Raw genomic sequence first — 16,688 nt, 5'->3', positions numbered from 1 at the left:
TTTTAATTTTTCAATGAAGTGTCTGCATTTTTATCTCAAGATGAACTGTATATGATTTTGGCATCAAGTAAGTGAAATGTTAAAAATCATGTTTTGGTGGGTTCTGTAGTCTGACCTGGGACCCTAATTTTGATGCATGTTATTTGAGTAGGTGTACAGGAAAGAGATCATTCTTGGCAAGGGAAGAACATTACTACATGTTTGAGGTTAGAATTAAAGGGAGTAACTGATCAGACTAGAAATAAAGGGAGTAACACCAAGAACTGTGAAGAGGCTACTCTATATAAATCATGAATATAGAGTGGTAGTGGTGGTGGTTGTGATAGTGACAGCCGTGGTGTAGAAAATACAGTACAACATTGAATAATTCAAATTCTCTGGCCTTAGAGAATCTTAAAATTTACTAGGCATAGGAAGGCAAAAATATGTTACAGCATTATGGATGAATCAAAAGGGTGGAAGAGAATGAATGTCATTTGAAAATGGGCTATTTATTGAGATATTTCCTAGGCTGCTGTTAAGGGTATGAGGGGCTACTTTGAAATTTCACACTAGAGTGTGGTTGGTGGTAGCACATTTCACTAAGTCGTTTCTGGAATACAGGCAGCCTAACACAGGCCTATGTCATGCTATAGGAAAATGATTAGTTAGACCACATGCTTAGAATATTTTTAGTAGAAATTTGACAGCCCTACTTGATTGCTGAAAGATGAATTAGTGACCAACAGGATGGGCATAAGGAATGATTTCAAGAAAATGATGTAAAAGTTTAGAAGTTAGAATGATTGATGACTAATAAAAGTGTGCAGTGAGAGAGACCTAGGTACATGGAGAGCAAATTATTTTTTTTTTCCTGTAAGAGTTACTGAAGAAAAATTATATGAAAACGAGTTGTAGTACTGGTCAGCAGCTGTTTCAACCCAAGGGCCATATGGAATAGTTATGCTTCAACAGTTTTGGTTCAGCTAGTTCACCAATGTCATTGTTGGGAAGTTGTGTGAAATGGTGGAAAATGAAAGGCTTGGATACCAAACAGATAGGTTTGAGAATGGCCCTGCCACTCACTGATTATGTAAAATTGAGTAGGAAGCATAATGACTTACCTGGCCCTAGCACAGGTTATGCAGGGGTAGACTGGTGGTAACCTTTATTCTGGAGAGTTATGTGTGGAGAGTTATGTGAATGATATACTTGCGTGTGTAGTTTAACACACGGCATTTAGTGTGAAAGTATTTCATAGTTTATATTCTATCACTTCTCACATTGCTCTGAAGTTCCCACTTGCACAGATGGAGAGCAAGACATACTTTAAACTTGCTACTTCAATGTTTGATATTTTGCAGGTAAACATTTCATATATTCAAAGCTCAGCCCCCTCTTTTTTCTTCTCTCATGATTGACTCCCCCTTTCTTTTCCCTAAGATGATACCCTGGCCTAGGGGAAAGCTTGCGTATGCTCATGGCAGGAGGGAAAGAAGGCAGCTTCTTGCTGGTCTTTGAGCAAGCCTGTGAGGAGGGTCCCCTTTCCTAGGCAGTGGCTTTACTATTTCCCCAGTCTACTGGCGATGGCAGGTTACAGTTGGTCTTCGAAAGTGCCAGAATCCAATATTTTGGACTGCCAACTCTTCCATTGACTTAGTCAATGGACTTAGATTAATTTGAGAGTACTTTAGTTATTAGTATGTGGAGATGACTAGAATCAAATGGACCAGATGCCTAACATATTTTTGAGGAACTTCACTGGGAAAAAAACGTCTAGAACACCCTTTGACTCTTTGAGCTATAAATCAAGCCTTGGAATCTGAGCAGTACGTGAGCAAGGTATCATGCTCCACCAAAATTTGTGTTTTTATCATTTTATCTTCAAAGTTAAACTTTTAATCTGAATTTAAATAGCATCCATAACAATGGCTGATGGAGTCACTTTCGAAAGAATCAAATTCTGAAAAGCTTTACTTTGTTTCCCTGTATTGGATGAAAACTATCACATCATTATTGAATTAGAAAACTGACATTTTATTTGAAGCACCTGATAACATTAGATAAAACTGGCCTCATTTAACTCTTCAAAATACTTTTTCTTTTGCTAATGGCGTCGACACATTTACAGTTTTCTTCTTCATCTTTGTAAAATGCAGATGGAAACTTGAAATTAAAAACGTGAAAAATTATATGAATTGTGACTTGATCTAAATGAAACATTATGCTTCACAGAGCGATATATAAATACACCTTCTACTGCAGCATGTGTTACATCGTGGTCTTCAGGTACAGTCTTCTCTAAATAGCTAACTTCTGGAATAGCTGCTGATGTTTCCTCAGATTTGCATTTTGTGGTTTCCTTGGGTCAGGGGTATCATCACAGCCCCCATTTTCGATGGGCAAGTCAGAACCATATTTTGTGTTGGTAACACAAACTCAGTACTTAATATTTTTTTATTAATCATGTCATTTTAACTCCAGTACTGCCAAAGAGTTTATTGGGGAAAAAATGTGTTAGCAAACAACAACAAAATAGTTGTAGGTTGATGCTATAAAGTAAATGACATAACCACTGTAGCAAGAAGGTTCAGATTAGTTTTCCTGTGAGGCTTAGCAGATCCGCTCAGCCTTTTTCTAACATGTTAGTATGTTTCCTCATTTATAAATTTCCCACAGTTCCCACTGATCTTCTCAACTGGCTTCTTGGTAGTTTCATGCATTTCACAGGTTGTAGCATGGGTCATCACGTAAAGGGTTGATATAGTAAATGCCAGACATGGGTGGCAGTGTTAAAGTGTTTACTCCATCAGACCAGACTGAGGTAGCTTTCCCTCCCTGCTTTGACTGAGCACACCTCATTTTATCAGTAAACGCCTTGTGTAGTGTCCTTGTAAGGAAGACTTGCATTATATCTGGAATTGGTGTGGCACACACTTCCTACTTATTGCTGGTTATATTTCAGGTTTTAATAGGTGTTAAAAGGAGATTGTTAATTATCTAGGCTTCTCACGCAGTACTAGACACATGGCAGAAGTACAAGGTGTAAGTTTTTCAAACCCACCAGAGCTTATGTTGGTGCAAATGTTAATAATAATGTTTCATTAAAAATGAAAAATCTGGGATAAAGTTGAAGTGGATGGGACTCAGGGATGATGAACTCAAATTCAGATTCTCCCAGGCAAACTGGGACATATGGTCATTTTACTCTGTGAGCCCCTCATGGTTTCTCTCCTTTCTAGTCTCATTTTTGGGTGTCACTATGTCCCCATGTTAGTCATGACAGGATAAACTACTGTTAAAAAAAAAGACTAAAAATGTATAATGCCTCAATTATATTGGATATTAGTTTTCATTTACTTAACCCACCAAGGTGGGTATTCATGGTCAGAAGGTGGCTGTCCTCCATGCAGTGATTCAGGGATTCACGCTTTTTACTTCTTGTGACATTGCCTTTCCCAAAGGCCTTACTGACATCTTCATCCAGCTGTGGAAGGGACACATCTGTTTGGAGGGGACATAAATTTTTTATAAAGGCTTTGGTCTGTATAAGGCTCATATCACTTCTGTTCACCTCCCATTAAGAACTCAGCCATGTGGGCACAAGTCACTACAAAGGAGGTTGGGAGATGCAGCTCAGGACACTCTCAAGAAAAAGGAGGAAATGGATTTTGGTGAGCGCATAAAGTCACTGACAATAGTGATATTTTTCTCACTTTTTGGTGCTTTCTAATCACCAAATATAATTTTTAGTCTCCTTGTCAAATATGAACACATTTATCACATCCTGAAAGGTGATAACCTGAAGTCACATTGAATGTGTGTAGAATGTTTGCATCTACATCAGAGTTTAAGATGGCTTGAAGATGCATGATTCTGTCCATTTATTAGGGTTGCATTTCCTTATAGTCTGGTGACCTGTAGTCAATCAAAGTTATTTGTCCCTGCCCCCCACCACCCAAACTACCAATTTATAATGATAGAGCAAAGACAGCATTATTGCAAAGACATACATACACAACAGTATGAAACATAACACCAGTCACTTAGCTATACCAGTGATGGAAACCTCTTGGGCAGGCAATGTGAAAGCCTCCAGCTTTGGCAGTGGAGTCATTTCCTTGACTAGAGGTAGGATGTATTCTGTGGGAGTCCCAGCTTCCGGAAAATTTGTCCTTGTCTGTTTTCCACCATGAACGTGTAAGTTGAGAATTGACGAGTGAGTCTGCTTTGGGGGCTTATGCATCCTACTTCTTGCTCATGTACTGCTTGGAGTTCAAGGATTGTTTTACAGATCAAACAGTCAAAGGATGTTCTAGACTTTACTTTTCCCCAGGGAAGTTTCTCAAAAACATTTTAGATATCTAATCCATTTGATTCCAGTCACCTCCACATAAAGTTCTTTCCTAGATTAAACCTGCTTTATTTCTTTGCTTCCTCCTCTGATGCCTTTCCCTTGTCGGTTCATTGATGACTACCTTGTGACTAAAGCTATAGGTTTGGGCTTGTTGGGCTGCACCTTGCAGGCCTGCAAGGCCTGTGCTTGCCCAGCTTCAAGACCAAAGAAAGAGCCCTGAGTCAGCAATGGGGACATCAATGGTTTAATGGATATAGGAAGCTTATATGTCTGAAGCAAGGTCTTGAAGCAATACCCCACCATGTATGGCAGATGGTGGGGCAGGACGGGGCGGCAGTCTTTGTTCCCAGGGGCAAGGGGAGGTTAGCAATTATAGGGGGAATTGATGTCAGCCAGGGAAACCAGCAGAGGGACAGGCCCCTCATCAACTCTTTGATAAGCAGAGTGGAGAGTTCTGATCTAAAGCTAGAACAGACATTAGCTGAGGCCTGGGGCAAGTATGTAGGAAGGTCAGTCATGTGAGTAGGGTGTAGGTGAACCAGGCACTGGTTGAGGGGGGATGTACAGAGAGCAAGAGAACAGCCATCTTGAGTGGTCTGACCATACAGGGCTCTACCCTTTGTCTATGTTTGCCACAGAACTGAGTTCCCTTATAAAACTGAGAAGTCTTAATGGGTCTTTGCTGCTCACATTTCTAGTCTTCTTTCCTACTCTGGAATCCTCAGAAGCAGTAACACCATGTGAGTATACAAATTTCTGGCCACATCCTATTCCTCTTTATTTCCGTTTGCAAACCAGAAATTCCTTGCCTGACCTCACCTTGTTCTTTAAATACCTTCTTACAAAGAAAAAGAAACCAAGGGCAAGCACTAAAATTTAATTCCTTCTAGTAGCTTTCCCTAAAATTAGAGGCTCTGTAGGTACAGTCTGCCTTCCTAATTATTGTAGGCAACATTTAATCATATGGTTTATTACTGCATAACATGGGTCTCTAGCTTTTTGGCAAAATATGTCGTCGATTTCCACTCAATGCCATGTATTTCAGTTTTGTAATGATAATAACTCACATCAAGATGCATATTTTCTGTATTAGTTATATTAAGCTAAATTTCAGTAACAAGTAACACCAAAATGTATAATGTATTAAGTTAGTAAAATGTATTTCTCACTTATAAAAGTTCAAAGCAGCTATGCTGATTGGACAGCCTTTTCCCCATATTCATTCATTTACAGACCCAGCCCCTATTTTCTTGTAGATGTACCCGTACCAAAACCGTGTCCTCATCTTCATCCAACTAGGAGAAGGAGAAAGAGAACCTGAAGGGATACAATCTCTTCTTAAAATCTTTGACCTGGAAATAGCACAGATTATATACCCTTACATTCCATGGACCAGTTTCAGCCATATTACCAAAGCTGGCTCTGAGAGTGACTGAAAAATATGATCTAGCTTCTGAGGAGAAAGAAAGGAAAGTGAATCTTGGAGAACATCTAACATCTTCCCACCTTCTTGCATATTCTCTGTGCTCCAGCAACGCTGACTTCCCTTCACTTCCTTGGCAATGACATACTCCTCCTGTGATGGAGAATATGTCCTTTTTGCTTCCCTCTACCAAAGTGCTCTTCCTACTACCTCTATGCTCATATTAACTCCCAGCTCTGTGTTCTTTTTTTCTCATGGAAGTCTCTGATCACTTTCTGTTATCTGTGTTCATAGCGGCCAGGACTCTCACTTCTGTGATACTTACCACAACTGTCATCGAAGAGCTCTGTTCTGTTGTTCCTGATTGTACCTTTCACAATATCTGAAACATCATTAGTTATTGAGTGTTGAATAAATGAATGAATCAGTGACTATATGATATTCTAAAAGCTTATTGTTTAGATGAATTGGCAGAAATTAGATCATGCCCTAGTTTCAGCACCATTAGTGATGTGAGGAACAGTGCTAGGTATATGTAGAAATGGAAACATGTTTCTGAGATTAACATTTCTGTGCACAAAGTTATAAAAATGATATGAAAAAACATGTAACCAAATACAGAGAGGGAAACAACACAGCTGATGCTTTCCTATGCGATAATTAAGGATAGGGAAAATAAAGCCAAACCAGAAATATTTAAGATGGCATTGACTTAATCATCATTTTCAGTACTTTTGTCCACTAAAGTCTTTTCTTACACTGATTAAATAAATATAAACATTATTGGTTTGAATATTTATCTTTGGTGATTCCTTTACTAATATAAAGATGGTCAGTACTATGTAAAGTGTCTGGGAGATACTTTCATTGCAATAAGAGTTTATATATAGTAATGAGAAAATGGAAACACCACTTATAATTCAGTGCTGGAGTGACCTGAAGTCCAGAGAAAATTTCTCTGAGATCAAGGTTCTGTTTCAATACAGTGGACCTTTACAATTTTAATTATTAGCATTGGACTATGGATGGACCTTATTAGATTAATTGCATATCATTTCTGTCTGGCAGCTGGGAGTTTGGAGTATCACTTATTTAGCACTTTTGAATTCTGTATTCTCACCACTTTCTCATCCGTGAACTTGCGATTTGTATATATTTTTCTTACCCAATGACAGAAGATATTGAAAATTTATGTAATTTGGGGTCTTTAAGTTGATGTGAGCAGCTCACCTTTCTCTAGTAAATTATATTTCTTTCAAAATTCCAGCTGCCAATTTTAATTATAGGGAGATGGAAAAGAATTCTGAGACCAAAGTGCTTAGATCTTTGAACTTAACTTCCGAATATACAAATAATTAATGCAACTTCATTCATTCGTTTAGAAAATATTTATTTTTCCCAGCTCTGTTCTGTGTAAATGACACAGGAGACTATTCCCTGTTGTCACAGAGCTTACATTGATCATGTGTTTTTTCAGCCTTGCACGTGATATCATGTTTATTGAATACTGCTAGAAGCCAGTCACTGTGCTAAGTGTTGCGATGGGGAAGATTGAAGAGGACATGGTCCCTGACATCAAAGAACGCACAGGCTAGTGTATGGAGTACTTCTTTAACTAGCATTTAGTGAGCCAATATGTGTAAAATAAGCCTGGCAGGGCTTCCCTGGTGGCGCAGTGGTTGAGAGTCCGCCTGCCGATGCAGGGGATACGGGTTCGTGCGCGGGTCCGGGAAGATCCCACATGCCGCGGAGCGGCTGGGCCCGTGAGCCATGGTCGCTGAGCCTGCGCGTCTGGAGCCTGTGCTCCGCAACGGGAGAGGCCACAGCGGTGAGAGGCCCGCGTACCGCAAAAAAAAAAAAAAAAAAAAAAAAAAAGCCTGGAAGGTTATCTAAATAATTGAAGACATGGAATTTTTCGGCATGAAGGCTTGGCTAAAGATTATTTGTGGTGAATAGCATTTCTATCTGTGCTTATTTTAAAATAATCTCATCCTAAGTAACTACCTATATATTTAGGGCACCTAGAAGACAGAAAGTATCTGAAAAAAAATTTAGGGAAATATTTCAGCACTTGAAAAGTTACTGGCAGCACAGCAGTGGCAATTGAAAAGAATACCTATGCAAACTTATATATTATTTAATGCCAACCCGTGCTGTCAACTATAAGCTATACTTTACTTTTCTAGTTCATATTGCATTGCATGTCTACCTGTTTTCACCATGAGATTTCTATTTTGGCCTAATATAAGATGGGCAGTCAAGACATCAATAGAACTTCCCTTGAATGTCTAAAAAAGTGAGAGTGCGATCTTTTCTTCTCAAAAGATTATCAGAAATATATCTGTATATATTACTCGAAATAACTTTCTTCCTCTATTTATAACTCCTAAAAATTTCTGGCCCCTGTTAGTCTCCAAGGTTGTACAAAGCTTCACATCTCCAGATAAAGAAAATAAAGGTATAATTTAAATCCTATACCAGATGCCTATCTCTCCAAAATAGTACATCTAAATTCAGAATCAGTAAATAGATTGTGGCAGAATAAATATACAGTTATCCTCAAATAGAAGAAACATTTTAAAAATAATTGTATAACTTTGTACTCAAGATGCATGACTAAATTATCAGAATGCTCTATGAAAGCTCATGGAAAGAATCATTTGTAAATTGATAAAAGTATTTTTCAAAAAGTAGACCAGGACGTTATTATCAACCTAGAAACATATGCAAGCTTCCTATGTCATTTCATTCACTGTAATGTACGTTTCGTTTTACCAGCATACAAATCTTTATCAAATAATTTTGTTCCTTTTTCTTAATGGTCGATTTTAGCATTCTTTTCATGGGTTTCAGAAATGCAGGTGAAAACCCTTCATTTGTAAGCCCTTTGGCATTTAATCAGCTTCTCTTGAAATTTGTCCTTCTATTTTAGATTTATCAGATGCCATTGTTTGCTATAGTGAACACGATACCAAGTTTTATATTCACCAGGCCATCTTTCTTTCCCAAGGCATTCTCCAGGAAAGAGAGAGAATGGACTGTAGCTTGCTGCTAAGACTGTTCTTTCCACACATGCTTGGTCAGAGCCACTAGAGAAAGAGAAAGTGGCAAGGCACAAGGTCCCTTTCCTAAAGTCCAAGGGCACATGACTGTGCTTTTCCCAGTCATATGTCTCCATGAGCTATTCAGAGACTAGGAGACTGGTATCCAAGCTGCCAGACCTTCTGCCTGTGGGTTCCAGCCTGAACTGTGCGGTAAGCCACAAGTTTGCACAAGCCTCTTCTTCAATCAGCGTTCTCCCTGTTTCTCCCCAGGGCACCAGGTGACATGAATAGACTGAGGACTGCAAAGAACTCTTCTCCATTTGGACACTTAGAGACTTTAGCTCATTAACTGTTCAGTAAGGTGTAGCTTGAGGAAACTCAGGATGTGAAAACATAGGATACTGGTCCCAGATAGTTGAGGTGCATATGAAAGGAAAGATTTCAGTGAGCCCACTCTTGCGTCTTCCCATACATAGAAAATTGCTAAATTCCTTAACTTGAAATGTCTAGTTTTCTTTTATTAACAGTAGTCTGTTGTTCTGACTACCTGGTGTTGTTGCAAAAGCTACTATATATCATGGCTCCGCACCCTTCCTCTTCGGAACAGTTTTCTTAGCATTATCTGAGATGCTGTCTCCTGAGCTTGAAGTCCTAAGAATGTCCGCCGAATAAAGGTGGTGCATTTTTAATCAGTCAACAAGTGGCAAGGGCGGTTTTCAGCAGTCATTGTCTATTGTGAGGTTGAAAAGTGCTGTACAAATGAGCCAAAGATGGCCTCTGTGTATTGGTCCCTAAGGTTATTTCCTCGCTGTAGGCTGGAACCATTAGTTCATTAGCTCGAAAGCCCACTGATGCCAAACTCAGAATTTTACACGTACAATTGTTTTAAATATAGTCCAAACAAGTAAAATTTTAGCTTCTTAGAGCCTGCTTGTTTGCGTGCCCTGTGAAACCTCATCTTGATAGCTATTACCTATTGAGAAGAACTACTGTAGTTATAAGGCCCCAAGACCCTGCTGCCCTTCAAAGTTCTCTGACGCAGAGACTCCCTGCTGTCCTGCTGAGTGACATCACCTAGATATTTAAGCCCTCTCTCTAATCTTCCTCTCCCTGGGGAAGTTCCCTTGCCTTCCTCCCCTCTGGGTAGTGACACTTCCACCCCCTCTACCTCCCCCAACCTCTCCACACCCCCAGGCCTCCGCCCATAGCCTCTGGACTCCCCTATAGGCAGACATACCAAAGCTAAAGTTTGTGTGTGCTACTACCACGTCATGGCCAGATCTTTTCCCTATATTAGTTTCCAAATCCCTAGAACGTCTATAAAAAGCTATTTGCCACAGAGACAGTAGAAAAGCCCCTTCAAGCAGCTTTTCATGCCAGAGGCTTGAAATTGTGATTTCTGGGAGGGAGAAATCACAACAAAAACTGAGATGGGGGACTTTCCTGGTGGCGCAGTGGTTAAGAATCCACCTGCCAATGCAGGGGACACAGGTTCGAGCCCTGGTCCGGGAAGATCCCACATGCCGCAGACCAACTAAGCCCATGCGCCACAACTACTGAGCCTGCGCTCTAGAGCCCGCGAGTCACAACTACTGAGCCTGCGAGCCACAACTATTGAAACCCACACACTTAGACCCCGTGCTCCGCAACAAGAGAAAGCTCCGCAACAAGAGAAACCACCGCAGTGTGAAGCCCGCGCACCGCAACGAAGAGTAGCCCCTGATTGCTACAACTAGAGAAAACCCGCACACATCAAGGAAAAGACCCAACACAGCCAAAGAAAAAAGCTGAGATGGGAGGGGGAAGAAAAGGCAATCATCAGGAAATAGCTGAGAAGACTTGGTGGCAGATACATGTGAAACATGTCCTGTATTCTCCTAGAAATAAATGAGAAGGATTTTTTAGGGAGGCTGAATTCTTGCCATGTAAGATAAAATGAAAGTCAGAAAATAAACGTCAGTTACCTATAGATGTTCCGTATAATCACCGTAGATCTTCTATTTGTCAGGGCTCTCTACTATGGGGAGCGACCCAACAAGGTCATATATCATGTCATAAGCCCAGCAGCCTAGACTACGGGAGTTTTCATCCTGTGAGCAGGGATTTTTGACATTGGATCTATGTGACAGATTCTTGGGATAGGCTTCAGGAGGAGGGCTTCATAAACCACCTGAATTTGAGTGCAAAATGTGTGAGTGTGCATGCAGTGCACATGGCAGAGTCTGCTGGTGGTCTCTTAGTATCCACCCTCCTAATCTTCCTTAGATTTCCCAGCCTCTCTTGCAGTTGGTGTGATCATACATTTCAGCCAATGAAATGTTAGTAGAAGTAAGATGAAAACTCTGTGATGTGCCTTTAAAAGAGTAGAGGATATCCTTCTTTATCCTTCCTCCCCTCCTGCTGGCTAGCATATAGACAAAATGGCAGGAGCTCAAACTTCCTGGGGCCATGAGAGGTCTTAGAAATGAAAGCTGTGCCCAGTAAAACCACAAGATAGAACTGGCTTGGCTCCCTAACTCCATGTAGATGCCAAATTATCCCTGGACAGCTTATCTAAAGACTATCACATGAAAGAAAAATGATCTTCTATCTCTTTTAAGTTTTGGATTTTCTGTTTCATCCTAGCCCATTTCTCAGTGATGCAGTATATTTTTATGGTGATTGTTTCCACATTTTCATTATTTTCTCAAAAAGGCCTTTGCTGCTGAAATATTTACTAACTTCTTGACTAGAAGAATATGTAGACCCTAATAGGACAGACTGTGGTAAAAAATTATCTCACAGACATATCCTCATCATTTGACAATATTGAATGAAAGTTAAGTTTTAACCCGTTAGTACTAGTGACTAGTCACTCTATATGCAGATTTCAGGCATGGCTATGGTTTATATAGATTGTAAACCAAGCATCTGGCATTTTAGTAAACTTTCTCTATGAGCTTCAAGTACTACCATCCAAGGATGCTAGAACAAATATATAGTTATTTGCTGCTCTGCAAAGATTCATGGAAAGAGGCCTTTGAGCTGAAGTGGCAGGGGAAGCATCTTCTTAAAAAACTATGGTTGGAAGTGCATAGGGATTTTAAGGGTACTGAAAATCTTCATTGAATTGTAAAGTATGTATTTTGGAAGTACTAATTTTAGAGGGAGACCACCTTGTGAGGAAAGGGGAAATGGATTAATATATGATGTTTAGTATATAGATTATATGATGTATATGACTAGTATATGATGGATTAGTATATGATATTCTTTCTTTTCCTTGGCTGGCATTTCTTCTTTGGTCTTTTTAAATGTAGCTCCAGTTTATATTGATAGTATTATGAGTATCTCTGTAGTATTTTGAGTGCTAATCTTACTGATAACTTATTTTCTCTTTAAAAGTTCCTCAGCTCTTTTTTTTGTTGTTTTTTTTTTTTTGGATCTTCTCTTTTTTTTTAACATCTTTGTTGGAATGTAATTGCTTTACAATGGTGTGTTAGTTTCTGCTTTATAACAAAGTGAATCAGCTATACATATACATATATCTCCATCTCTCTTCCCTCTTGTGTCTCCCTCCCTCCCACCCTCCCTATCCCACCCCTCTAGGTGGGTACAAAGCACCGAGCTGATCTCCCTGTGCTGTGTGGCTGCTTCCCACCAGCTATCGGTTTTACATTTGGTAGTGTATATATGTCCATGCCACTCTCTCACTTTGTCCCAGCTTACCCTTCCCCCTCCCCGTGTCCTCAAGTCCATTCTCTAGTAGGTCTGTGTCTTTATTCCCATCCTGCCCCTAGGTTCTTCATGACCAATTTTTTTTTAGATTCCGTGTATATGTGTTAGCATACGGTATTTGTTTTCTCTTTCTGACTTCACTCTGTATGACAGACTCTAGGTCCATGCACCTCACTACAAATAACTCAATTTCATTTCTTTTTATGGCTGAGTAATATTCCATTGTATATATGTGCCACGTCTTCTTTATCCATTCATCTGTTGATGGACACAGGTTGCTTCCTCAGCTCTTAAGTGTAACTTTATAATATTTGGGAATCCAATATTTTTACTGAGAAAAAAAGTTGTATTTTAAAATAATTATTGATAGGAAATCAGATTGAATGAATAAAATGAAGTTATACTTTATAAACTTGTGAAAATATATGCAAAATATTTGGACAAGTACATGGTATACTCAATAAATATCAGCTTTCGTCATTATTGTTATTATTAATTGCTATAAAATGCCACTTTTAGTAAAAAACAAATACTTATATGTAATTTCAGTTATATCTCTAGGGTGGATATCTGGCTAAAATATTACATTCCAACTTTTAGAAACTTTGAGCTATAAAAATCAGAATGCATTATTTGTAGAGAAAATATTGTTAGCTAAGATAAAAACATTAAACAAAACTTAAAGTGTATGCACACAGTCTGTTGATGGTTTGCCAAAACCTATAGGACAACTTTATTTTTTGCCTAAAATTTGAATAGCAAATAATTTATAGAAAATATATATAAGTGAAGAGTAGAAAAATCAGCCAGACTGTTTCATTCAATAATAATCACTGTTAGCAATTTCATATACATATAATACAAAAATGTACACTATCAAATGGGATATGCAGTTATTTCTAAGCATATTAGTATTAGCTTCCCCACTAAATGATATATCTTGAACAGCTTTTGTTATTCTTTAATAGCATTATATTAAAAGGCTGCAACTCATATGTGTATATTATTATTTACTTAACTATCTTTTCGAATTTGTCATTTAGATTACTTACAACTTTTTCCCCACATACATAGTGCTGTAACAAAACTTGATTTCTGTAGCATTAATTCCTAGAGGAATTAATACGTATGAAATATACTGTGTGGGCTGCTAAATTTTGCCCCAGACATCTTGTGTCACTTTCTACGGCCCTTAACATTGTAGGACATTTCATTTTAAAATACCCTGACTGACACTGGGTAGTAATTTTCCTTTCTTCTCCTCTTCCTTTCCATCATATATTCTTCTCTTTCTCCTTTTTTCCCTTCTTCTTCCCTTCCTTCCTTTTCCTCCCCTCCCTCTTTCTCTTTCCCCACTCCTCCTTTTCTCCCTTCTTTATTTGTTCTTCCATTTTACCAATTCAGTCATGAGAAAAAGAAAAAGGCCAGATACTGTTTTCAGTTTCACTTAAATCACCAGAGATTTTGAACAGTTCTCACATTGATTTTCTATCTACATTTCTTCTTTTGTGAATTGTTTGATCAATTATTGACACATTCATTTTTTTTAATAGTGAAAACTTTTATATTTAGAATTAGTCAGCTGGACTCAGTTTAGATGATCCCAATTTTGTTGGCAACATCCAAAGCGTCATAGTCAGGAGCCAGTCGAATGTATGCCTTCTTCTCTCCATCAGGCCCCTTAAGTTCTAGAGGCAGGACAGCTGATGTTTCCTCAGAAGTCCATACTCCATACAAGGGGCTGATCAGGGTGTTGACCTTAGCCACGTCAATGTCATAGAGCTTCTTCACAGCCTGTTTAATCTGGTGCTTGTTGGCCTTGACATCCACAATGAACACCAGTGTGTCTTCTGTTTTCTTCATGGGTGACTCGGTGGTGAGGGGGAGTTTCTTGGCCTTCAAAGCCTTTGCTTTGGCTTCGGCTTTGGGACGGTCAGGGACTTCCTTTTTCGCTTTCGGCGCCATCTTTGTGAAAAGGCCACATTCATTTTTATAAAGCTCTTTAAAGATGTTAACCCTTTGCCTGACAGGAATTTAACATTTTTACAGAGACATTTCTAGTAATTTTTACTTTATAATGTCTACTTACCCATTAAAAGATTTTGGAGGTGTTCATCTGTATTTCCTTTTTGTATTTTTTTTGTTACTTTCATTTATCTATATTTTCTCCAATGATTTGAAATGCTTTCCTTCCTCATATTCTTTTTTTTTTTTTTTTCCTTCCTCATATTCTTAATTCTTACATTATTGGGATCTGTTTTCAGGCTCTCTTACTCTCACTTTCTCTCTCTCTTTCTCCTTTTGGTTTATCTGCCTGCCTTGAATTAGTAGAAGTATGAAGAAATAAAGAAAGAAAGAAAGAAAGAAAGAAGGAAGAAAGAAAGAAAGGAGGGAAGGAAGGAAGGAAGGAAGAAAGAAAGAAAGAAAGAAGAAAAGAAGGAAAGAAGGCAAGAAGGAAAGAAAGGAGGGAGGGAGGAAGGAAGGAAGGAAGGGAAGGAAGGAAAAAAGACAGAAAGAAAGAAGATGCAGTAAAATGAAATAAAGTATAATATAGTTATTTAATTAAAAAATAATTATTTAGAAGAAAAAGAAAAAGAAAAGGGATTATTTGTTGTCTATTCATGTATTCCACAGATGCAGGGTACATCAAGTTGATTGTGGAGCTTTAATCCGCTGCTTCTGAGGCTTTTGGGAGGTCTGAGGTCTTCTGCCAGCATTCAGTAGGTGTTCTGTAGGAGTTGTTCCACGTGTAGATGTGTATTTCTGGTGTATTAATTATTCTTTCCAGTGGTGGACCAACAGTGGGGCAGGGAGAGTGGCTTGTCTAAGCTAAAATGCAGCTGGAGGAGGTCATGGAGAGGACATAAGGGCTGGCTGCACGGAGAGACGGGCCCAGGCAATTCCATGACTCCACCATCGGGCTGGCCCTGTAGCATACTTTTAAAATTATAATGTCTTTATATATGTTTTAATACTTTCAGAGTTAGTTACTCGTTATTACTCCATTTTCTTAGTTATTTATACTCCTTTATAAAATACATAGTTTTAAAATTATAAGTCAATGTCAAGAATACAAAGGTCAAAAATTTAGATTAGTTCAAATTGTAATGGAACCAAAATTATAATACTCTATAGATAAGTAAAAACGTGGATTCAAAGGTCTTTTACGTTTTCAAAGGCTTAAACTGTTCCCTATTTTGCATATTCAAAAGGATCCCAGAATCTCATGTATGTTCTGAGCATCCATGTGCATTATAAAAATGAAAGCAGAAAATGTATACTGGACACTGAAATTTGTCTATTACTATAATATAGATTAACATGCCAAGGATGATTTCTTACTGAGTTTTAGGTGGGCTTTAATGGTGATTTATGATGCAGTTACTAGAGCAGAAAAAATAAATGAATCGTTATATTCAGTATATGCCACAAAATATTGTCAGCTGTAATGCAACCATTTAAATAAATGGGGCTAAATTAAAGTTGGCAGCCAAACCTTTGGTGACTTAAATCTTTTATTGGTCAAACTTTCCAAAAATGCATTTCTCCTTAGCATAGTATCTGTCACCAGAAGGAAAGCTCTATGTTAAACACATAAGAGTAAGCACTTTAGAAATTAAAAAAAATATATCCTCATAATAGCAAACATATAGCAAACATTATTTTCCCATATTAAAATCAAAAAAATTCCTACTAGACCTGTTTATTTTAGTATTTTTCAATATTTAAAATAATCATACTATTTAAATAAATGACTAAAAATCTTTCAAGAGTGAAGTTTTAAGGTAAATATTATGGCTACCACAGAAGTACAAGTTTTATTTTTTTTGAATTTCAAAATAAATGCTAGAGGTAATTTTCCTTGCACTATATCCTACCTTGATGAATATCAATGATTACTGATGATACTTTAAGTGTAATAAATTGATAATTTTGTATAGATCATAATATTTTTGTTCAGTGTGAGAAAATTACAATCACAATTATCTATAACATAGGAAGAGAAAACAAGAAAGAACAGTGACAGGAAGAGGAAGAAAAAAGAAAATAATGAAAAAAAAGGGATGAATATTTGTTTCAAAAGACAAGAAAATAAGTGAAAATAAATCTATAACAAAAATACTATGCCATATTACGTACATTCACTCAGGTTCCTAGTGTTGACTGA

At 38.1% G+C, this 16,688-nt stretch overlaps 1 pseudogene; it reads right to left on the bottom strand.

The window, feature by feature from the left end:
• Positions 1–14,069: 14,069 nt before the first annotated feature.
• Positions 14,070–14,485, bottom strand: LOC112410096 (60S ribosomal protein L23a pseudogene; annotated as a pseudogene).
• Between the last annotated feature and the right edge of the window lie 2,203 nt (positions 14,486–16,688).

This window comes from Neophocaena asiaeorientalis, unplaced genomic scaffold (assembly GCF_003031525.2).
Source record: "Neophocaena asiaeorientalis asiaeorientalis breed wild unplaced genomic scaffold, Neophocaena_asiaeorientalis_V1.1 scaffold174, whole genome shotgun sequence".
In the NCBI taxonomy this organism is placed as follows: domain Eukaryota; kingdom Metazoa; phylum Chordata; class Mammalia; order Artiodactyla; family Phocoenidae; genus Neophocaena; species Neophocaena asiaeorientalis.
This window is presented reverse-complemented; position numbering and strand designations above follow the sequence as displayed.